The following is a 24,227-nucleotide window of genomic DNA, read 5'->3' on the forward strand; positions in this document are numbered from 1 at the left end:
ATAAGGACCCTAAAACTTGTCAAGTGTGGGTCCAGTGTGTGTTATCCTGGTTTTATGTCATCATGGTATTATATTTGAAAGTCGACAAATCTCCCATAGCTGGAAATCCTGAAGGTCAGAGTATTTTTTGAAGTTAGTTTCTAGGATTCTTATACAAACATGCTGTTTATCTCTAAGTTACATATTAGTCAGAGCCAGCATTTATAGGAACAATGTCAAAAGAATGGTGAGTCACAACCCCCACTGTTACAAAAATGAATCATCCATGTAAATGTATAAATTAAAACAACTTTTTAGAATGAAATATAGAGAAAAGTTCTCATGATTTTGCACAAGAAATGCCAAATTCACAAACTATGATAGGATGAAAGAAACTAATCAATTGAACTGTATTTACATTATAACATCTATCATGCATAGAAAATGTCCTTGGCTAGAGATACATATTGCTTAGGTTAGGAGGCCAAAAATATCGTAGAATATAATTGAAATTCCACTGGAGCTAGAGGTCAAATGATGGAGATTAACATATTAGTAATATTGAATCTTTAAATCCAACAACATGACTTTTTTCTCCTTTTTTAAATTGATTTCAGAGAAGCAGGAGGGTTGGGGGAGAGAGAGAAACATTGATTTGCTGTTCCATTTACTCATGCATTCATTGGTTGAATACTGTATGTCTGCTGGCCAGGGATTGGACCACAGGGATTGGCATATGAAGATGATACTATAACCAACTGAGCTCCCCTGCCAGAACCTTTCCTCCATTTAACTAGATGTTCTTTGATTTCTTTTATCAATAATTGGAATTTTCTCCTCAAGTTTTATTGAGCTGTAATTGACTTGTAACACTATATACATTTAAGGTATGCAATAAACTTAATTGATTTTATATTTCAAAATGACTACCGTAATAAGTTTAGTTAACATCCATCACTTCACAGTTACAAATGTTTAATTCTTTTTATGAGAACTTTCAAGAAAGCAGTTTTTAAGTATATAGTAGAGTATTGATGTCTATAGTCATTATGCTATACATTAAACCCCTAGAATTTACTGATCTTATAATGATATTGTACCTTTTGACTGCTTTCACTCCATCCCCTTACTCCTCACTTTCTGGGAAGCCCCATTCTGGTCTCTGTTGCTATGGGTTTGGTTCTTTCAGATTCTACATAAAAGTGAGACCACACAGTATTTGTCTTTCTTTTTCTGAGTTACTTCACTCAGTACCCTCAAGGTCTATACATGTGGCTGACAATGACAGGATTTCTATTTTGTGGCTGGATAGTATTGATCAATAGATAAGTGACAGGAAGATAGAAAGATAATGTGTGTGTGTGTGTGTGTATATATATATATATATATACACAAAATATATATAATATTTTTATTTTATTTTTTAAAGATTTTATTTATTTATGTATCTTTAGAGGGGAAGGAGAGAGGGAGAGACACATCGATGTATGGTTGCCTTTTGTGCGTCCCCTGCTGGGAGTTGGCCTGCAGGGAACCAGCCTGCAACCCAGGCATGTGCCCTGACTGGGAATCGAACTGCGATCCTCTGGTTCGCAGGCCTGTGCTCAATCCACTGAGCTACACCAGCCAGGGCTTATATATAATATTTTTAAATCCCTTCATCTGTCAATGGATTTAATGTTTGTTCTAATCTATATTTATTGAAAGAGTACTGGCAACACTTTTTCCAGATCTCTAAAACTATGGTAGAAGATGGAAGTCTATGTACATTTTAACGAGCTTATATAACAAGATTGAAACATTGATGTTAGCCCATCAACCATGTATAACCAGATTCAATGAATGGTGCCTATTGTATTAGGTCAATATTTTCCTTTTGTATACTTTTTATGAAATTTATTTCATGAGCTTCAGTGACATTATTGTTACATCTTACAGTTTGCAACATGGAAAACCTAATCTAAAAGTATTCCTATATAGTAGGACTGTTCTCTGTAGATGAAGAAGTAGATGTTCAAGGAAAAAAAATTTACGTTTACCAAGAAAATATGGATTGAAGTAAAAAACAACTCCGTAAAATAATACTTTTGTTTCTTATTTACTATATACTTTACGTAATTGTGCATTGTAAAAAAATAAAATACAGATTAACTGTATGACATGTTTATAAGACTGATCAATATACAATTAATTAACAGCAAGACTCTATGTCAATGTCATGGATCATTTTGGGATATATAGTTCTTCATGAGTGAGAAAGGATCTACTGTAGATATTAGAACATCATCCTGTGAAGTATGAATATTGGTCTCGAATATAATTTATGAGATCAGTATAAACTACGTTATCATGTCTTTTTACAAGTAAAAATAAAGATTGAAGTAATCTGTAATATTAAATTTTTTATTGCTGAATAGATTTATTACCATAAACAAAAAAGGAAATAATGTTTTCCTAGAATTTTCCTCTCAATTTTCTTCCAGAGTGAAATGTATTAGTGTGCTAGATATCAAGCCAAGTCCTGAAGAAAATACTGAACAGCTTCACATTTCCCTGACTAGTGTTTTAGATAGTTACTTTGAATCATAGCAGGATATTTGGAGTTAAATGATTTCATCTTGGCTTGAGAATTAACCAACAGCTGAGCACTTTACCTGCAGTCTTACTCAATGTAGTTTTAATGGGCTATCTCGTGGGGGGAAAATATCATCACAGTTAAAATGAATCTTTTAAGTTTATGAATCCTTGTGGAGATTAATTCAAGGAGGATATGAACAGAGGTTACAAAAATATTTCAAACTTTAAATTGTCTGAAGTAATGCAAATAAATATGTGGCATTTTTTGAACTCTGACACTTTATCACATTATAATATGCATTAACTAAATATTATGTCCATGTTTTTAAAAAGCACAAAAAACAAATGTTAAGGCTCTTACAGTGAAGAGAATTTTTTGTACTTCAAGGCTTTAACTCCTCTGTAATGTATGGAATTGTACACTACTCAACAAAGTACTCCTAATCCTTTGAATTTACAAAACATTGCTACCATTATCATCCAACTTTGGCGGAAGAACAAAACAGGATGTCCTAATTCTGTAAGACTTCTAAAAATTAAAAAAAAATGAAGCAGGTCCCAATCCATTTTTTCTCACTAAAATTTTACCATAATTTATTTCCAGAGTATTTAAAATTGTTTTAATGCAATGAGTGCTGAGAGTAGTAATAGATACGGCAGATTTCAATGAAGATATGATTAAAAATCCATAGAGCACCTTGTCGGAAAACACAGAGGTGGGAAAGACAAGACAAGTTGGTGATAGAGGTCTGAGTCTGAGTTGCTCCATGTATTTCATTAGAAACATACCTGAAATTCTGACCATAACAACTTTTAGACTAAGAGGCAGAAAATAAGCTACTTACAGCATGGAATTAGAGGAGAATTCTCACATTCTTAAAAGTTAGTGCCTCCTTAAAGTTTTGTGCCATAGGCTCTTGGCTTGCCTCATCTCAGCTTTGACCTTGAAAAATTGAATTAAATACTGCAAAGATTTCCCAAGTTTGGATATATCACCAGATTTCCCAAAGCATACTCACATAATGCTTTTTGTTTAAATGTGAAAATAACATACAGCAATAGAGAGTAAGGGCTGAAAGATACCCAGCTGCAATCTCCCCAGGATCCTTAATGTCCTACGGGCTAGATTTTCACATCAATTGAACTACCAAGGTCTGTGCAAGGAATCTTGGCCTCATTAGAGCTCAGAGCAGAAGTTAGGAAATGCGGATTATGTACTTCTGGCCATGGAGTTAAGCCATGGCGTCTAACAGGCTTCACCAGGTAAAAACCACCTTTAAACTCAACACTGAGCATGTGTAGGGGAGTTATAGATTTCAAAATGCATGTTATAAATTAACAGAAAACTGTACTTGAACAATAATTTTAAAACAAACAAACAAACAAATAAATAAATAAATAAATCCCATAGGCTATAACTTGACCCAGAGTCAAAGCCAACATTCAGTATCCCCAGAAATAAGGATAGATATTTTCAAGAGCAGCTGTAAATCAGCTCTATCCTATACAATATGAAAATGATTCACCCTGACTTTGGGCTTCTATGCAGAATCATTTTAATCGCAAGTTATTGTTAAACCAATCTTAAGCATGCAAGACAGACCTTAACAGCCCTACATCTGGCCCAAAGCTTATATTAAAGATGCATTTAAAAATAATAACTAACAATAGGAATTTGAATTCTCTGGATGTGTATCAAATTTTGACTTTTCAGCATTTTTGATCCTTCCTCCATACATATACCTTTTAATATACAGAAGATTTAAGAGGGGAAAAATGCATTGTTTGGCCATTTGCACTGTGATTGGACATGCTGAACATTTAGTGGTCTCATTCTAGAATAAGATTCTTTGGAAAATGTTTCCAAAGCCATACATTATCTTTGAACTTTGTTATTTATTTGTCCTTTCAGTAGGTAAAAATGCAAAGGGCATAAAGAAATTAATGAAAACCAGTTTTAAATGATTAGTAATCAAATGGGGTAAAGTTTAAAGGTAAAAATGTAATGGCATGAGTACTTCTATATTGTCTAGCATCTCTGATTTCCATTTAGTGTATGTAATGTTATTCTGAAAAGTATCCTTATGTTATACTCTATATCACTGAAAGATTAATGTAGCTTTGCTGAATGATGTGCCATATTATAATTTTGAAAGTAAAATATAACATTGTGATTAAAAATATTCTGAATTTATATTTTATTCATAGACATGACAACTTTAAAAATTGTATTTTTAGCATCTGTTCAGAGACATTTTGCATCTTTATTAACATAATTCATAAAGCAGAATGTTATTTCCTTCATTAAAATATTATCAAATAAATGTAAATATCAAAGTATACTTTTGCTATTGTAATTATAGTGAAGTTACCAAATCAAAAATATAGACTTGAAGAAATGTTTTGAAATTATGTATTTCTGTAACATCTTTAAAAATAGTTAAAGTAATATTGCATAAATATAAATAAGCATATACAACATGATGGAAAATGTCATTGATATTACAAAATCACAGCAAAGTAAATAAGACTAAAAATTACTCATAAACATAAGTTTTATAACAAATTCTTGGGGATGGTGTCAGTAAAACCACAAAAATGATTTGGAATGAGAAGGATTTGAAAAGACTCACAAATATGTGTGATGTGCAATAATGTGCTACTCTTGGACATAATTATTCAAAGACTATCCTATGTCATATAGATACGTGCTGCTTAAATCATTTACTATAATTTAAATACTATAATTTTCATTAAAACTTATCAAAGTTACATAAAAGATGAGAAAAATAACCATTGAGTATGTTATATTTTAATTTTTTCATTAGCTAAGTTTATTTTATTAATGTTGGAATAGACAGCTTAAATATGAACTGAAACATGTTAACATCATTTTTAATACCTGAATAATTTTGTTTAAATAGTACCTTATCTTTCCTGAGTTTTCTAGACTTGGTTATTGAGGGACTTCAGTGGAAGAGGAAACTATGCTTATTATCTTGTTAAAATAAGCATGCATAAAATAATACTCTGCAAATGAATTGAGATATTTGGAGCTTCAGTTTTGGTGCCAAATACATGAATTCATCAGTGGTTTTGGAGGAGTGTTTTGTAAGCTATCCTACGTAATATTTCTTAGAAAATAGTAAAAAATTAGAAAAGTACAAATTTCAAATCTATCATAATAAATATTGATATCTAAGAATACCTTTTAAAATTAACAGAAATCACTTGTGTGTGTTATTTTATTATGCTTAGAAATAGATTAAATCTGTATGCCCCAAATAATATATAAGATGTACAGAACTCCTAAAATGGGAAGTTTTTATTAACTACAAATCAGGCAAAGTGTTTTCACTCTTTTTACAAGAGCTGTAAAAATAATTCTTATAATAAAGCCAGGATTAACCACTGGGATTAAACACTGCAATGATACATGGTTAATGCATTAAAATTTAGTGAATAAAATGTAATCTAATCTCACTCAATTTCAGTGTGGGCTGCCTGCAGTGAAATGGCAAAGGGGGGCAAATAGGCAAGAGGCCTGGAATTGTGCTGACACTTGAATGAGTATTGTTTAAAAGTTGAAAAGAGTAAAAAAGCTCAGGTGAAGGCAACAGAGAGACATCCTAGGCACACTGTGGCCTCTGCTTACCTGAGCGTGTGGAGCCCAATAAACTCTATGGAGTGACTCTATTGGGAAGAAAGTGAAGTAGTAAAGACAGTTAAGGTACCTACCAGGATACTAGAATTTCTTCAGTAGAAATGACATTCTGCACTTCACTGATTGTACAAAGAATGCCCGTCAGCTCCCTGACACTTGACCCAGGAGCACAATGCCCTGGTCAACCTGTCTGCATACATCACCTCAGGGTCTCCATCCATGACAATGCTGCCCTCTCCTGTTTCCATGATGGCACCTTTACCTGTGGTCTTGAGCACAGCCCAGGGCCCCATCATTTCCCCAGTAGAGACTGTGTGAAAAAAGTTCTAGAGGCCTCAGGGCAGGCTCCTCATCCTGGAGTTGGGGCGGGGGCAGGGGGTGGCTATGAAAACAATCTTGCCATGGAAAACCACTTCCCTGCATAACATCTGTGCTCCTAGATCGGACAATCTTTCCAGGATGTTTACATGGAGTCCGCCATCAAATTTCTGGGCAGAGCAGTGTTTCTGGAGTCTTGACACCCATCCACCACTTGTCCTTCACAAAAAGCGACTGATTCACCCACTAAAGCAGACAATGAGAAGTCTGCTGAGAAGAAGCCTGAACTTTTTTCCTTCCCTGAGGGTGCACACAGAGGTGGTATCTTGCCCTGGCCCTCGCACTCTCAAACATTGCTTGGCGCTGAAGCAGTCTGCCCAGCATCTGCAGGACCACATATGGATGTTATATACCAGGCTCTTCTCTCAGGAAGTCCAGCAAGTTGCTGGGCTGCTGAGTTATTACTATAGCTGCTGCACCAGCTTCATGCCAACCTGCTGTAAGTTCTTGCTGCTGGGTCTGAGGCTGTTCATCCTAGAGAAGAACATCCGGCACTTTGAGAACATTCTGTAGACCATCTGGTAAAGAACCAGTGTGGCTTCATCACCGTAGGAACAGGAACTGAGCTCCTTGTGTACTCCACCCGACACCCTTGTCTTTGTTGCTGGCCTTTTGGGGGTGAGGTTCCTTGGACCTCTGTTGTCTGCTTTTCCTGTTCCAGGGCTAGGGGTTGGAAAGGAACTTCAGATAACGGTGGCCTGGCACTGTGAGGGAGAGCATATATATCAAGAAACAGTATATCAAGCAACATAAGAGGATAGTTTGTGTTAAGCTCCAGATATTTTCATTTCCTACCAAATGGACGGACGTGTTCTTTTTCCTGCCACTTATTCATATAAATCCTTTCTTTTTACTCACATCCTCCATAAGATACAGGGGTACCTTGGTACTCATTGTTAATTTGTCCGGAACTCGTGATGAATGCCGAAACCCACTAATATAGAATGATGAAGCATTTTCTTTTGCAGGGTGGGCTCCTGATTCATACAAGTTCTAGCAGGTACCACGAGTCCAGAGCAAGAACTGAGTGCTGAGACATTTTTTTCTTGTCAAAATGCATGAGTACAGGATTTGAAGGGTTCAGAAGCCAACAAGTACCAAGGTATGGCTGTATTTGAGAACATACAAAACTACATTTTTAATCCACTCATTTTTTCAACAAGAATTCATTGTATGCCAATTATGTATAAGAATGGGGTAATTTGAAATCATTTTTCTGATAGTTCCATAGGTAATGTCACAAATATGGTGAAATACTTTATCGACTTGTTTGTTGCCCTAAAAATTTGATATTGGCTGTCAAATTTTTTTATTTCCAAGCTAAGTGAGAAGTCAATGAGATTCACAAAATGCAGGACTTTTGTGTGTGCTTGAGAATAGAGGGGCAATGTTATGATGAAAGTTTCCTGAGCATATAAAGCACACGTAACTACTTCTTATACTGCATAAATTTGCACATGAACAAGGGAAACCTTCAGATAAGTCTTTTAAATCATGAAATAGTTCACTGAACTATGTAGCTGAGCATTTTATAATTGGCTATGACTGAGACCCGGAAAGAGTCACAGAGCAGAGCAGGCCTGGAGTGCATCTACCATTCCTCACTGAGATTCCTTTCCAAACCAGAACGACTGTGATAATCTTTCATCAATTAGGAGGCAAGCCTTTTTATTGATTAAAAGCCTTAAAATCTACCAGTGATCTTTTTCTTCTTTAAAATGAAGTCAAATGATATATTTTTTTAAGGAGGCAAGCATGTATTCCAAATAGGTACCGTTTGAGTCCTTGTTCACAAAGGGTCTTCCATAAACTTTCCCAACTTTTCCTGCCTCACTCCCTGCCTGGGAGTGAGGCAGGTAATGACTTGAGATAAATGAATTTTGCTTACTAAGTGATAGAGTTTTGATGAGACATAGTGAGATGAAGACAAATCTGAAAAACATACTATCACTATGTGAGGTAACTTTACTACTATCCTCAGGAAAAGTTCAGCTGGACCCAAAATAAATAAAGATGTAGGGAAAAAAAACACAAAGCTTGGACTTAACAATGCATATGCTATCCTGAGAAAAGGCATGTACTTGCTCATGAAGATAAACCATTAATCTCCAAACAGGAAAAGCAACAATTTACCAATCAGAATTCACTGGAATTAACATTAACAACAAAGGCATAATCAAACAACAAAAAAATCTTCCCAGTCAGATACTTAATGTAAAAATAGGTAAAGGCCAAATATCAAATACAAAAATGAAATCAAAATAAACTTTGAAATGACTAGACTTAAATCAAACTATACTGCCAAGCTTCTGTGGAAATTTATAGACTCAAATATGTTTATTGAGAAATATGCAAAAATAACTTACCAAAGACATCAGTTAAAGAAGTTAGAAAAATGTAACAAAATATAAAAATTTAAGAAACATGTAAATTAATATACAAACATAATTATTCACAAGACAAGATAATATTCACACAATGTGCACACACACACACACACACAATGGGATAATATTCAGCCAAATAAAAGAAGGAATTCCTGTTGTTTGTAACAACATGGATGAACCTGGAAGACATTATACTGAGTGAAACAAGCTAGACAAAGTAAGACAAGTATTGTAGGATCTCACTTTTTTGTGGAATCCCAAAGAGTCAAACTCTTCAGAGCGGAATATAAAAAGGTGGGAAAGGGAAAATGGAAAGATGTTGATTCCAGGGAAAAGAATTTCAATTATATGATAAAAAGTTCTGGTGATGGCAGTAGAGTATGATGACTGTAGTTAATAATACTATATCAAATACTTGAACTTGCTATGAGAGTAGTGTCTTAAGTGTTCTCAACATACATATGCCAAAGCTGCCTGTTAGGTGGTGGATGCGCTAACTGGCTTGATTGTGGTAATTAGTTGACAATGTATACATATATCAAGGAATCATGGTATTTATCTTGTCAGTTGTACCTCAACAAAACTGGAAAAAATAAACTGTACCAAAATGATTTAAAAACACATACAAACAAGGCCACAACAGTCTTTCTTGTTAAATATGGGAAATGGTGGTATTATGTCATATTATTCTCTGTGCTTTTGATGTATTGGAAACAACATTACACATAGTTTAATTAAAAATAAGAAAATTTAAAAGAAGAGAATGCTGGAAAGAAAAATTTTATGAAAATTTCAAGGATGTTTATTCTAGGTTAAAAATTACATCATCAGGAAAATACCAAACTAAGTATTAAAGACAGATAGGCTTAGCAACTGATTAAATACGTGAAAAATGATCAAAATCAGTATTCTGTTATGCTATTTGGCAATTCTTTTTTTTAATTTTTATTTTTATTTAATTCTTGTTCAAGTACAGTGTTCTGTGTTATATTTCCAGCCCTGTCCCCCCAGTGCTCCCTCCCTCCCTCCCATTTCTGCCCCCCACCTTAGTTATTGTCCATGTGTCCTTTATACTTGTTCATGTGAGTCCATCCCCTTTTCCCCTATGATTCTCTCCCCTCTCCCCTTTGGACCCTGTCAGCCTGTTCCATATTGCAGTGTCTTTGGTCATATTTTGCTTGCTTGTTTGTTTTGTTTAGATCCCTGTTAACGGTGATATCATATGGTATTTGTCTTTCACCGCCTGGCTTATTTCACTCAGCATAATGCTTTCCAGTTCCATCCATGATGTTGCAAAGGGTAGGAGCTCCTTCTTCCTTTCTGCAGCATAGAATTCCATTGTGTAAATGTAGCATAGCTATTTGGTAATTCTGATGGTCATATTAAGTTAGAAGCTTTAAAGATAATTAGTGTTAAAGTATAGTTTTAAGGTATACAAGCTATAATTTACAGATTCTTTTTTTCCTCAAAGCTAGTATGGCTCTTCAAAGTCAGTCTTCTCCCACCCAGTCCCTTTTTGCTATGATGTGATTATTTGCCACAAACAGCAAACACAAGGAAAAGGGAGATACTTTTCCCTGTCTTCTCTAATACTGTGCAATTCTCCTCTCTCATGGACCAGAACAGGGCATACTCTTCCTGAAATAGTCACGGTGAAGAATATAATGTTTGCTGTAAGATATTCATATCCTAACCCTGGAAATGAAGGTGGGGTAAACCCTTCCAAACTTCATGACTGAGAAAGGGGAGAGGTAAATAGGCAAATAGAAAAGCAACATATCTTTGAAGAAAAAATGCAGAAGTGAAAGCTATAGAGCTCATCAAGTCACTTTCATCATCATTTTTCTAAACTCACCATCTACAAATCTCCCTGGCTGTCTCAGCTGAATCTTTTCAGTTCCTTAGCACCAGTCTTCCCTCTCTATTTCTGAGCATGGCTGACTCCTCCTCACCCGTTGTCATAGCCTCAGAGAGGCCTTCTCTGGCCATCTTATCTAGGTAGACTCTCCTTGAAAACCATCACCATGAATTTTTAACAAACCTTTGTATTATTTCCTATAAACCATGTATCATAGTTTGCTTAATTATACATTATTTCTAGATGAGGCTTAGGTAAAAGCCTTTTTACATATCTCTTTGTTTTTGTTTATCTCCTACTAGAAAATATCTTTCACAAGGTTTTTTTTTTTTTTTTCTTTCTAGAGCTCCAGAACCTATTACAGTGTCAGGTACTTCACAGAGATCAAGGTGGTACTTTTGAATTAATCAATAAGAGGATAATGAAGTCTGTAATTGATGGTAGGGGAGAGAAGTGTGGAGCACGTGGACATCTATATTCTGGGCAAGGAAAGAGATCAGAAAATATTGTTTGTGAATAACAAAAACCTAAATGTTAAGCAGGAAGGCAAGATTCAAATATAAAACAACTAAGAAATAATATAAGATGATACATAGTCAAGTAGATTTATATATGTGAATGCATTGCTAACAAATTGAGTTTTACTAAATATTATCTACTAAAACCCCCATATAAAAATTAAGAAAATAAAAATCAAATGTCATACATGACTGAGCTTTGCAACCAGGGCTTCCTGTCTCAAAAAATCATATTAATATAGTACACAGACTCATTATAGGAGCAGTCTGTGCAATACTAATCTATTTTAATTATATGGTTTCTATTGTATGTATAGATATATAAATCATAATATTGCATATTGATTCAATTCAGTTGCTTATTCTGATTACATCAATTTCAAATAATTAACAGAAAATCATATGAAACTATTTTTATGTGCCATTTGCCAATTGGTTAGTACTGTCAAAATATCTCATATATGTATGTCTTTCTGTTCATGCCTGCTTTTGTGTGTTTCTGGGTGGCTCAGAATCAACTTGGTATTTTTGTTTGAGCACAACCTCTATCATTCTATTTTAACCACAGAATAGTTTGCTGTCCTATCTATTAAAATTGTGCTAAAATACAATTCATCTAACTCAACTGAAATTCACCTAAAATAATTTTTGATGATATTAATCTAAAAAATCTGACACTCAAGGAATATCTATTTATTTTAATATGAGACTAACTTGTTGTTACCTTGAAATATTACTTATCCATTTACTTGAGAATGTGAGGGGTAAGAGGAGTTTCCCCTAATTTCATTGCCCAGATTCTGGAATACTCCATATTACTGTTCTGTTTTGTCTTCCAAATGTATTTCCCATTTCTCTCCAAAATTACCTTTGCATCATACCCAGATCAGTCTGTTCGTGTTCCCTTTAAACACACTATGGTAATTTCTGTCCCAGTTCTTCTTCAAATGTCACTTTTTCTATGATTTTTTTTCCTTTTTCTTATTTCTTACTGATTCCTGGTCTCACTAGCAATTTTCAGTATTCTTTTCTCCAGGTGCAATCCATGCAGTTGTATTCAATTTTCATTGTGGAACAATGTCTCCATTGAAACTAAAATGTTATAGCCACAGTGATCAATTGTGTATTTCAGAGTCATTCAAAGGTACAGAAAATAATTTAATACCGAGAAGTCTTGCCTTCTGAAAGAATGACTTACTAATGCTTTTTTTGTAGCCCAAGGGTGCCTTTCATTCTAAATACAAACTTCCAGTAGCTATAGGGTGAAGGTTCCTAGCTAACTGACCACTCCAGTAAAGCAGGGCTACATTTCACATTGCTGTTGTAACAGATGGTTAAGATAAAGGGAGAAAGGGAATAAAAGTTTCCTGTGCAGCAATTCCTTTTTCAACTACTTTACTTGCTAAATTTACCTTCTTAAGATTGTAGGCCCCTAGGGTATGGGCTTGTCTTCTTTATGCCTTTTCTGTGGCTACACAAATGATAAATAATAATGTCTCAAACATTATAGCAGCACAGTGCATTTCTACAGTACAGGCTAAGTCTTTTAAATTTATACACTTGACTTTCCCAAATATATTTTCTATTTTTTTTTACTGGTTATCTTGTTGAGCTATATGGTACAGATAGGTGATTTTTTAAAATTTATCACTTGATGAACTTTTAATTTGAAAAATCAACATGGGAAAACCAACTTCTTTGTAATTCCATAAGAAAAATTCATTATAGAAGAAATTCTTTAGTAGTAAACTAATGCATTAGTAATAAACCAAGAATTTTTCTTATTGATTCTTCACTTAATTGCACTTAGACATGGTTTTAGAATGCATTGTATGATCTTTCTCATTTTTCTGCTTTAATACAAATCTAAATTTTCTCCAATATATAAGTCAGTTTATAATTTACATGGAATATATGTAGAGATTTTCAATATTTCACCGTGTATTAATAGGACTTGATTTTTGGCTAATGATGAGCACTACTTAAGGGATTGGTTTATGTTAGAGTCTTACATAAACAGATATTCTTCATATTCTTTGTGCCTCATTTATTATGGGTTTCTAAATGAATAGATGAATGAAAAAACCTTCAAGAGCAAAATCATGCGGCTATCAGTTTCTCAAAGAGAGACTCCTTACAATATATAGTAATGATATTTTAAAAGTTAGGAACAAAAGAGAGGGAATAAATAGTAGTCTATCCAAATTCTATGCTCTTTCTATAGCCCCTAGCTATGGTGGATACAAATTAACAAATACACATATGCCTCAACACAAAAAAAGAAGACCAAAAATTGAATTGTATAACCATTGCATTATTATCATTTGGTTTCCCTTGTATGATCTGTCCTCATATAAACACCTTCTGTCTAACTATTTATCTACCTATTTAACTTCTAATTATGTCTCTATGAGGCCAAACATTAAGCTGGGAGAACAGTCTGTGCTCACGTAAAATAGGGAGGTCATCGTAATTAAATTCTTAGTTTTGCTAATATATTTGGCTCACAATGAGCCCATGTGAAATATATTTTATGACATGGATATATTGTACCTCTCAAGAAATTCAGCATCTGAGACATTTAAGCCTATATCATATAACAATAATTTAGAAAAAAAAGCTGATTACACCAATGACAATTTACAATTAGATATCACTCACCACACATGAATCTTTCATTTCAACTTGTTTTTATCTGCATCCTGAAATTTCTATTTTCCTATTCATTAGTGGGGCAAAATAAAATCATAAAATTTATTACTGTTTTGTCATTTTTTAGAAATCTGTGTACTTTACCTTTCAATCCATTTATAATCTGTCCTACTTAGTATTGTTTACTCCCACTATTTTGGCCCATTATAACTCAATTTGTTTTTAAGACATTTTGCATTAAAAACAAACAAAGCAGTAGCAATATACTGAAAAACAGTAAACTGCCAAGGTGATAAGTCTGTTTCCAGTTCTCGTAAGGTCACTGAGAGGTCTGTGCGCAGGAAAGCTACACACAGCGGATGTACCCTACACTGTTGATCAGGGAGCACTAGTAAACCACATTGTGAACAAAAGGGAGGTCAAGGATCATATTCTGCTGCACTGTTCTGATTTGACTACATTCTGCAACATATGTTGCTTATTCCTTTGTGGCTTCTCACTTGTTTATTTATTTTCCGTCTTGGTGCAGAATTTTTAACCACACTGGNTTTAAGACATTTTGCATTAAAAACAAACAAAGCGGTAGCAATATACTGAAAAACAGTAAACTGCCAAGGTGATAAGTCTGTTTCCAGTTCTCGTAAGGTCACTGAGAGGTCTGTGCGCAGGAAAGCTACACACAGCAGATGTACTCTACACTGTTGATCAGGGAGCACTAGTAAACCACATTGTGAACAAAAGGGAGGTCAAGGATCATATTCTGCTGCACTGTTCTGATTTGACTACATTCTGCAACATATGTTGCTTATTCCTTTGTGGCTTCTCACTTGTTTATTTATTTTCCGTCTTGGTGCAGAATTTTTAACCACACTGGCAGAAAAAAATTGTGCATAAAGATGACAAAATGGAAACCCGATGCTGAATGCTAAAATGCAAGTTTCCCAAGACTCAAGTTGCCTTCAAGGACTTGCTTGAGGAAATACACAAACATACCAGCATGAAATTAGTAAATTATGGAGTCATTTCGTATCAGTTAGGGCCCTATAAACAATACTGCAACTGGAGAACCATGTCTCTCCTTTGTTAAGAATGGTTGCTTCAATAAAGTATGGGCAGCCATATACTGCAACTTGAAGCAATTTGCAAAAACAAAAACAAAAAACAACCCAGAAAAATGATTTCTAGAACTAAAAATTGGGATGAAAATACTGAATCAAACTGACTCTCTTAGCAGTCCCATTCCCAGGAATGGATGCTTACTTACACTACTACAGAATTTCTTTGATACTCATAACAAACAAACTGATTACTATAGGTCCCATAAAGGCTAATTTTAGATGATTTATTGAAAAAAAGTGAAAGCTAGAGCTATATGTAGATGCCCAATAGATGTCCTACCATAAAAACAAAATCATTAATAGCTTGTGTTACATACAGTTAAGTTTGTTGTTCTGCACACTGTTCAATTCCTACCTCTTTTTTTTTCATTAATAAAGTTTGAGATGAGGCAAAGACTGGCTGAAAGTTTATTTATATTTTGTAAGATTCTATTCAATGCAGGGGCAAAATATTTTCTGAATGCAGAGAAAGAGAGATTAATATATTTCAAGTGAAGTTATTAGCTTCTCAGCAGCAGAGCAGATTCTTCAAAAAGGCATTTTTAAGGAAACAGCTAAAACCACTCATCAATGTATAATTAAAACGTGGGAGGAAAAGTGGTGAACGTTTTCCAGTAAATATCTTGATTATTCTCAGATAGGAAAACCTCTTAATGGGTATTACTACCACACCTTGTTTGCAGCTGTAATTACTGGGTAAATCAGGTAAATCTTTCGAATCTGAGCTCATCAAATCCTATAAACTCTGGTTTCAAAGCATAGGCTGAAGGCGATGTACCACACCGTCTCCATATCAAACCAGCAGAAGTATCTACAAAAACAGCTGCCTCAATGACCACGCATCCTCTTTTACTTGTTTATTATTTGTTCCTCACTTAACAGCCTGCTCAGTTCAAAATGTCTAAGTTTCATTCACTCACTTTTCACACAATGCATTTTTGTGTCATACCACTGCTCCCAGGGTAAGTTCCAAGCATCTTTCAATGATCCCAGCATTGATTTCTATTATTTTTCTCCTCTCACTTTATACTCACACTGGCTGAATTTCAGTTATTGGGATGTGATCCTTACATATCTGAATTTTTGCTCCCTTCCCCGTACTGGAGTAATTGATTCTCTGCCAACCACCCTTTCCTTTCTTATTTAACTCTAACTTATACCTTATGTCTAAGTTGAAATGGCATTGCTCAATGACCCTGTTCCCCCAAACTCATGATATCATGCATTTCATTTTAGCACTCATCACAATATTAAAGAATTGTTTGTGCAGTTATTTTCACTGAAAATATAATTTCTTTTCTGGACTCTACATTCTCTCTTCCTCTTCCTCCTTACCTGTGTGTGTGTGTATTTCATTGTGTGCTGATATGTAAGACACATAGTTTCATTGTTGTCAGACAATGAAAGTCCATTGTGAAAATAAATGATAGCCCTGGCTGGTGTAGCTCAGTGGATTAAGCGCGGGCCTGCGAACCACACGATCGCGGTTCGATTCCCAGTCAGGGCACATGCCTGGGTTGCAGGCCAGTTCCCGGCAGGGGACCCACCAGAGGCAACCTACATTGATATTTCTCTCCCTCTTTCCTTCCCTTCCCCTATAAAGATAAACAAATAAAATCTTTAAAAAAAAAAGAAAATAAATGATAAATAATACTCACTATAGTTAGAAAGCATAGAATATTAATATTTTATATTTTATATTAGTAGAGAATAACACAGATATACACTTTGGAGTAGGAGATGACTTAGTTTGTTTACATATTTCTGAAAAAATATTCCTATATTTCTAGAAAAAGATTGATTGCCTTATAACCATGATACAAGTAGATAGCAATCCAAAGCAGTTTTTTCTTGAAGATTTTATTTATTTATCCTTAGAGGGTAAGGGAAGGAGAGAAGGAGAGAAATATCAATGTATGGTTGCCTCTCGTGAGTCCCCTGCTGGGAACTGGCCTGCAACCCAGGCACGTGGCCTGATTGGGAATCGAACCGTGTTCGTGTGGTTCTCAGGCCTGTGCTCAATCCACTGAGCTACGCCAGCAGGGCCCCAAAGCAGTTTTAAGCCTATTTATAAAGTAAGCAAAATACTTTTTCACTGAACATACTTTTTGCACACCAACTAATAAATTACGGCTCCTCTTTATTAAAGTTAGCCAATCACAACTCTCTTTACTAGATAGACCTCTTAGTGCCAACCAATTAGCAAAAATCTGACCTGAGTAATCTTGCATCGTCCCACTGATGATAACCATGATATCATCCCACTGATGCCTTTGAAAGTTCATGAATCCCAAAGTGTTATATTTTCTAAAAAAGGAATTATTTAAGAGAAGGATTCGAGGATAATATACCTAACTGGCATAGTACTTGCTTGAAATAACAAAGAGTAAAATTAGCTGAGCCTTCTTATTTCAGATAGTCAGTGGTGGTCTCATTATGCTTTGACAATCCTGAATCACCTATTATTATATTCATTTTACAGAAGAGGAAAATGAGGATCAGAAAAGATAAGTGACTTAATTGAGGTTGCAGGGATAATAACATATCCACATGGGAACATTGATCATACTGTAAATATAATTATTTAATCACTATAATATATTGATATATGTGTCCTTGATAAATGCATTTTACCTAGGATTTGAAAAGCAGGGTATCTGCCTGCCAGATTATTCTGAAGAACATGGGAGCCAACAAAACAGAGGAGATAATAGTAATGAGAAATATCAAGGAAACCAAGAAAAATAGGACATTAAAATTAGAAATAAGTATATCTGTTACAAAAATTAATATAAAAGATTTAAACTTATAAATTTAAAGTAAAATACCTCCAGTTTTTAAATAAATAATACATAAAACCAGAGTAGTTAGATAAAATAACAGATTTACAATAGAATTAAATGGTAAAATAGACATAGTTGGTGAAGAAAATGAAATAAATAAATTCAAGTGAATATTAGTTTGACATCATTAGACAATGTGGTGATTTAAGATAAATATTAGTAAACACATGATAGTTATAAATACTCAAGTTAAAAACATCACACCAAAAATATTTTAAAATTTCAGGGGAAAAGTAAAAATAGAAGTAATGGGTGAATTTTTGTATACTATTTGTAAAAATGATACATTGTTAATATGTTAAATTATACAGGAAACAAAGAATTTACAGATATTTTCAATAAAATAAATATGAAATTGAGATTTTTTCAAATAAACTTATAGATCAGATACATAGATTTATCTCTATTCTTTCTACAATTCCAATAAAACAAAAGTGAGTGCGTGTAAAAAATAATAAGCACAAGGATAGATATAGGAAGCAAAAATACCCACAAATAAGAAATACCAACAGCCCTGGCTGGTGTGGCTCAGTGTATTGAGCACTGGCCTGAAAACTAAAAGGTCACTGGTTCAATTCCCATCCAGAGCACATAACTAGGTTGCAGGTCCTCCGCTGGGAACATACCATAGTCAAGCAATCAATGTTTCTCTTGTACATCAATGTTTATCTCCATCTCTTTCTACCTCCCTTCTCCTCTCTCTAGAAATAAATAAAAATAAGATCTTTAAAATAAGAAATACCAACAAAGTTTGCAAGAAGACAATGTACAAATAATAAATGAGGTAGGATTACCTAAATCTCCTCATTTGATGAATGCTAAACTAGTGGTCAGGATTAGGTGAAGGGTAGTCCAAGGATCCTGTAGATTTCTTACACAGAATTCCCTAAAAATTCTCAGTGGTTTGGGGCCACTGCGCCTCTCTGAAAGTATGTGTGCAAAGGAGAGATGCTGAGAACAGTACTGTCTGAAAGTGTGTGAAGAGAACTGGTATCCTGTTGCTAGCTAAGGAATTGTCCTCCTTTACTCCTGTTGGAAAAGGAAATCTACTTCCTAGGAAAGGCGAATAAGAGAAACTATTTTGGGTTCCTGCTGAAGGTGGGAAGAGGTGCCTTACTTCATAAAACTCCCTTTCTATACCTTAAACCCATTCATCTCACCAGGCCAAACTTAGAGTCCTCTTTAGGAAACTGACCAATCCAAGATAAAAAGCCCAAAGATTTTAGGTAAAACGGAGATGGGAATCTCCACAGATTTAGGTAAAAATGGAGATGGGAATCTATGTTCCACATAATGCAACCTGGTATCACTGTGCACAGTGGATTTAAAGGCCTATCAGTGGACAAATCAGTTCATACATCTAAGCTTTCTGTCAACATTTAATGCCTAGTTAATAAGTCTAAAGAGAAATCACCAAGAATTATTACATGTTGAGAAACACCCAAAAAAAAAGATGGACACAACCCAAAATATATAACTCGTTTGAATAATGTATTTATATGACAGTATATTCCTACATATATCCTGATAATAAGAATAATTATATGATTGGAAACTTTACAACACTAATTTAAAGCGCATCTTACATACCACACAGCTCAAGAAACATTATCAAGTGTATTTTATCCTTTCAAAAGCCACACTATATGAAAATTCATTCCATAGATTACATTCATTAAGATCTATTGCACTAAAGTGTCAAGAAAACATTTTCCGGATTTGACAAGCTCATGGTATTTATTGTTGAATGATGTATCAGGATGTTTCTGTCAGGTTTGCTAGCAATATTCATTATTCTCATTAGCAATCAATAACTTGACTGGCGGGCAGCTCTGAGAGAGAGGATATTTAACTGCTTGCTTTGCCATACCACATCATTTACCTTTATCTGTCAAGCTTCTTTAATATGACAGCACAGAAAATGCTACAGAACAATGCTTCATAATTAGCCTCTATTTCCTTTTGAAATTTTTGTTTTTTTATGAGAGGCAGTATATCTTATTACAATATGTCATTCTAATACCTTGTAGCCTGTTTAACATTTTAAGATGTGTTTTCTTTTTTACTTTAAGAGTGGGAGGGAGGGTAAGGTACACCAGCATAATTCCCAGACTCCCCCAAATACCTGCTTGTAATTGCTAAATGTCATTTATAATATTTATTATTTCCAACAGTCTTTCAAGTCACAGTATTGTTGGAAAATCTTTTTACATAGTTTACATATTGTCGTAATGCAATGGATGAGTCATGGTATCATTTTGTTTTGTTTGTTTTATCTCTAACCCTGAACTCAATACTGAAAAGTTCATATTTTGAAAAATCAGATTAAGCATTTCATTTAGGAATTTGATGTCAGAAGAAAAAATACTGCTATCCAAAATCTATCACTTATAATCTATTGTTATGGAGTCTGGGTGGAGCACAGTTAATGAAGGTTTGGGTCTCTTTTGTACATATATATTCTATCTTGTTACTGACTTCCTCAGGTCTACTTCTATTCCTCAAATGCAATAGCTTTGCCCAAACCTCAACTGTCAATAGTTGATTCTTAGGTCTCTCAGTGTAAACATGCTACAATTCATTATTACAAAAATGAATTTACCTTAATCCCTTTATTATCAGTGATTCAATAACCTAGAATATCTCCCCATAGGAGTTTCTCTCCCAAAGAGAAATAAGAATAAGCAGAATAAGCAGTTATTAAAGAATAAGCAGTTATCAAAGTTTTTACATTCTCTTGTTTTCTGCACAGTACCTCAAGAGTGGGGTCCTTTTACCCTTCCATGATGGCTAATGATTTATCAGCTCTGTGTAGTCCAATCCTATGATAACTAAATTCTAGTGAGTGTTATCTAAATGACCTAAGATCCACAGATAGAATCAATCTGCCTTTGGACACTGCAGTCCTCAACCATTTTCATCCTAAATCCTGAGGCTTAGGCACCTGGTGTACTATTGGCTGAACTGCTCCTCCTTGCTTGTAAACATTCAGGATAGGGTTTTCATGTGAATGGGACCAAGTTTCAGGTCTTATATTGACTGCCTTCTCCTTGCAGTTCTATCATCCACATATAGATCTTTCTCCTTTTCTCAGGATCAAACATTTTTACTGCATGAAAAGTTTGTTGAGACTTTTTGTTACACAATGGAATAAACTGCAATTTATTAAATCATTCAAGAGAATCTAATTTGAATACATTCCATTCTCATTGACATATTGCAGATGTGCTTAGGAAAAATGATTCTATCTTTTCAGTCATCATCCTGCATTACCGCCAATCTCTGTGCTTCCTGCTGTCTGTATCACATTGTACTCCATGACAGGTTTGTCACTTTCCATGCCTGTATCAGAGACTCTGTAATGACTGCAGAGGCTTCTCAGCTCCTGTGACTACAAATACTACTCAGTATTCATACTTCCACTATCTTCACTTTCAAGGTATTTTTATACTTAAAAACTATTTTGGCCAATAGACGCTAAAACCCTATGCAGTCTATAGGAAAAGTCACTATCTTTTTAATGATTTCAAAACTGCCAGGTTCTAATTTTCTGGAGGTGATTTCTTTCTCTACATTCTCTGTTGCATGTCTCTGATGATTTTTCTGTTACTCTGAGTTCTGCTGTGGATTGTAAAGGTTATCCAAGAAGTGGTTATATTTTGGTTGGAAAAGTAAAATTTCCACATTTAGAAATGTCAGAGTTGCCAAAGAGTCACTGATTATATGACCACAGTATTTGTTACACGATTAAGCACACTTTGTCTGGCTTAAGCAGCCTGCAGTTTTATAGTTTAACAGAATTTTTTAAGTTTAATTTTATCTTAAGTCCCACCAATGCCTTCTTTTTGAACTTCTAAACATCTTTTCATTTACAAGTCTAAACTATCCTCTATGGATCTTTTATTGAACCCACTTTGGGATTAACTGATCTTTCCTTTGTATTTTCATAAAATATTATTTTTATTAGAGTGAAAGTACTTATGGAACTCATAGTTTGTTTTTTGTGTATTTTTTAAAATCTAATATGCTTTCCCAATTATGAGTTCCATTTATGATAGGAACTTTTATGTTGCCCCTCTGATAATGCCACACATTTAAACTAGTTGATATTAAAATATATTTGGAAATGTGTTATTTATATATTTAAAATATATGGGTAAAATAAAATGCAGACATTTAAGTGCACAACCAAATTAATTTTCAAAATTAAGGTCGAGATTAGAAAGAATACCAGTACCTCAAAAACCTCTCTCAGTTCCTTTCTAGTCAGAAACATTTTGTATATTAGGGTTTTTTTCTATTTTTTTAAGCTCACATTAATGAAATCATAAAGTTGTATGCCTTTCATTCAAAACATTTTTTGTGAAACTCACAATTCTATTTGCATATAGTAAGAGTTCATTTTATTTCACTGAAATATAGTATTTTCTTGAGTGAATATTTTACATTATATTCTAATTTTGATGAGCGTTTGACTTGGTTCAATTATTTAGCAATTATAAATGAGACATATATTTTGTACATATATATTCTCAGGTTATTGAATGCATGTTATTGTGCAGCATGGGGTTCAGCTGCTTATTGCCTTGACACATGACTCAAAAATTTGTACTGCAAGAAACAGATATTTCCTAACAGGGTTGCCATGTGGGGAGTCATTGAAAGCCCTCTTTCTCTGAGCCCTTCTCTGCCAGGAGACCCAGAACTTCTCCTGCTCTCTAAAAAGGCACAAACCAAATCCATGCCCAGAACTTTCCCATTTCCTTTTCTGTTCTTTTGGAGCTTAGGCCAGCCAAGCCAACAGATCTCCATCCTCTTTGGAGTGTACATTCTTGGATTTCAGAGTTGCCCTCTTCTCCTAACAGCTCTCTCTTTCTGGATCTGGGGTGCACGGCTCTCAGTCTCCATGTAGCAGTCCAGGACCCATATGCCATGATGCAGTGGATCATAGTGTCCCGGAGCCTGCCTGCAGAAGCAGGCTTCCAACCATGCGGGCCTAAGCCCTTGGTGGGACTGACTTCTGTCAAAACCCATGGGCAGGCTCCTGCCCATGTGGGGAGCAAGGGCCAGAGACCCAGAACATCCAAGTTCATCTATGACCAAAAGTCCCAAGGCAAAGTGCCAAGAGTTAAGAGCCTGTAGCAAGCACCATAGCAAGAGAGCAAGCTTCTTCCCACTTCCTGTTTAAAAAGTCCCCTTTCCTGGAATCCAATGCACTACTGAAACCAGTGGGAGAGTCCAGCTTTCCAACCCATGAGGGCCAGTGTTGGCCATATTTGCCTAATGAGTTTTCCAGTGCAGCCCACTCTGCTGGGAAGGTACAGGCTGCCTGGTTGTCAAGGTTACACATGCTTGCTCCTTTAAAGTTGATAGCTGCCTTTTGTTATGCAATGTGCTTTTAAGTACTCTATCTTCAGCTCCATTTTTCTCCTCCCTGCCTTGCAGAAGGCAGGGTGCTTTTGATCTGCAGCCTAGGCAGCTTTCCCCACCTCCTGCCTTTCCTCACTAGCAGTCTCTGTGCTAGATTTGGGAAATACCCTGCATTCTAGGGATCTTAGGCCAGACCCACCCTGTCACATCCATTTCTAGCTGATATCAGCTATGTATCAATAAATGAGTGGATAAAAAAGTGGTGGTGCATTTATATAATCTTACCTGGCCATAAAAAAGAATGAAATCTTATCATTTGGGATAGCACAGATGGACCTCGCAGGTATTTTGCTGAGTAAAATAAATCAGAAAGAGAAAGACAAATAAAATATGATTTTGTTACAGTAAGTAGTTACTAGTTTTTAATAAAAAAGATAGCAAAGACATTGAGCTTTTTAATAAACTAGGAAGCATAAGCCTATTTTCCTGGCCCAAAAGCTATAGCATTTACAGACTCATTCACGCACTCCAGGGGACTGCTGCAAAGGACACTTAATCCTAAAACTACAGAAAATCTCCCCAGGAGCACTGTCTTCTCTTCAGTACTGGATTGTTGAGGGCCAGAGGGTGAGGTGTTGAACCATAGAGGCCTGTCCATCTAACTAGGGGTGTGGACCTATCGAATGCCTGAGAAAACTTGGGAAGTTGATTGGATATTTTGAAAATGTCCCTGGTCCTTCCCAAACCCAAATAATACAATCTCTGGGAGAATGAAAAGGCTCTTCCTCTGCTCTACCCTTCTCTCTCTCTTCCCCTCTCCTCCCTCAGGAACCTGCACTGGCACCATGTACTTGTGTGTGGTATCTTTCCAGGACACACAGCC

At 35.1% G+C, this 24,227-nt stretch overlaps 1 long non-coding RNA gene across 1 annotated transcript; it reads left to right on the plus strand.

The window, feature by feature from the left end:
- The first annotated feature begins 131 nt into the window (after window positions 1-131).
- Window positions 132-23,273, plus strand: LOC119000290 (uncharacterized). Its single transcript, XR_005069280.1, has 4 exons — window positions 132-230; window positions 3,063-3,065; window positions 12,124-12,134; window positions 23,263-23,273. It is a non-coding gene; the product is annotated as an uncharacterized LOC119000290 (long non-coding RNA).
- Window positions 23,274-24,227: the final 954 nt, after the last annotated feature.

This window comes from Sturnira hondurensis, unplaced genomic scaffold (genome assembly GCF_014824575.4).
Source record: "Sturnira hondurensis isolate 20B ecotype Veracruz unplaced genomic scaffold, ASM1482457v3 Scaffold0015596, whole genome shotgun sequence".
Lineage (NCBI taxonomy): Eukaryota > Metazoa > Chordata > Mammalia > Chiroptera > Phyllostomidae > Sturnira > Sturnira hondurensis.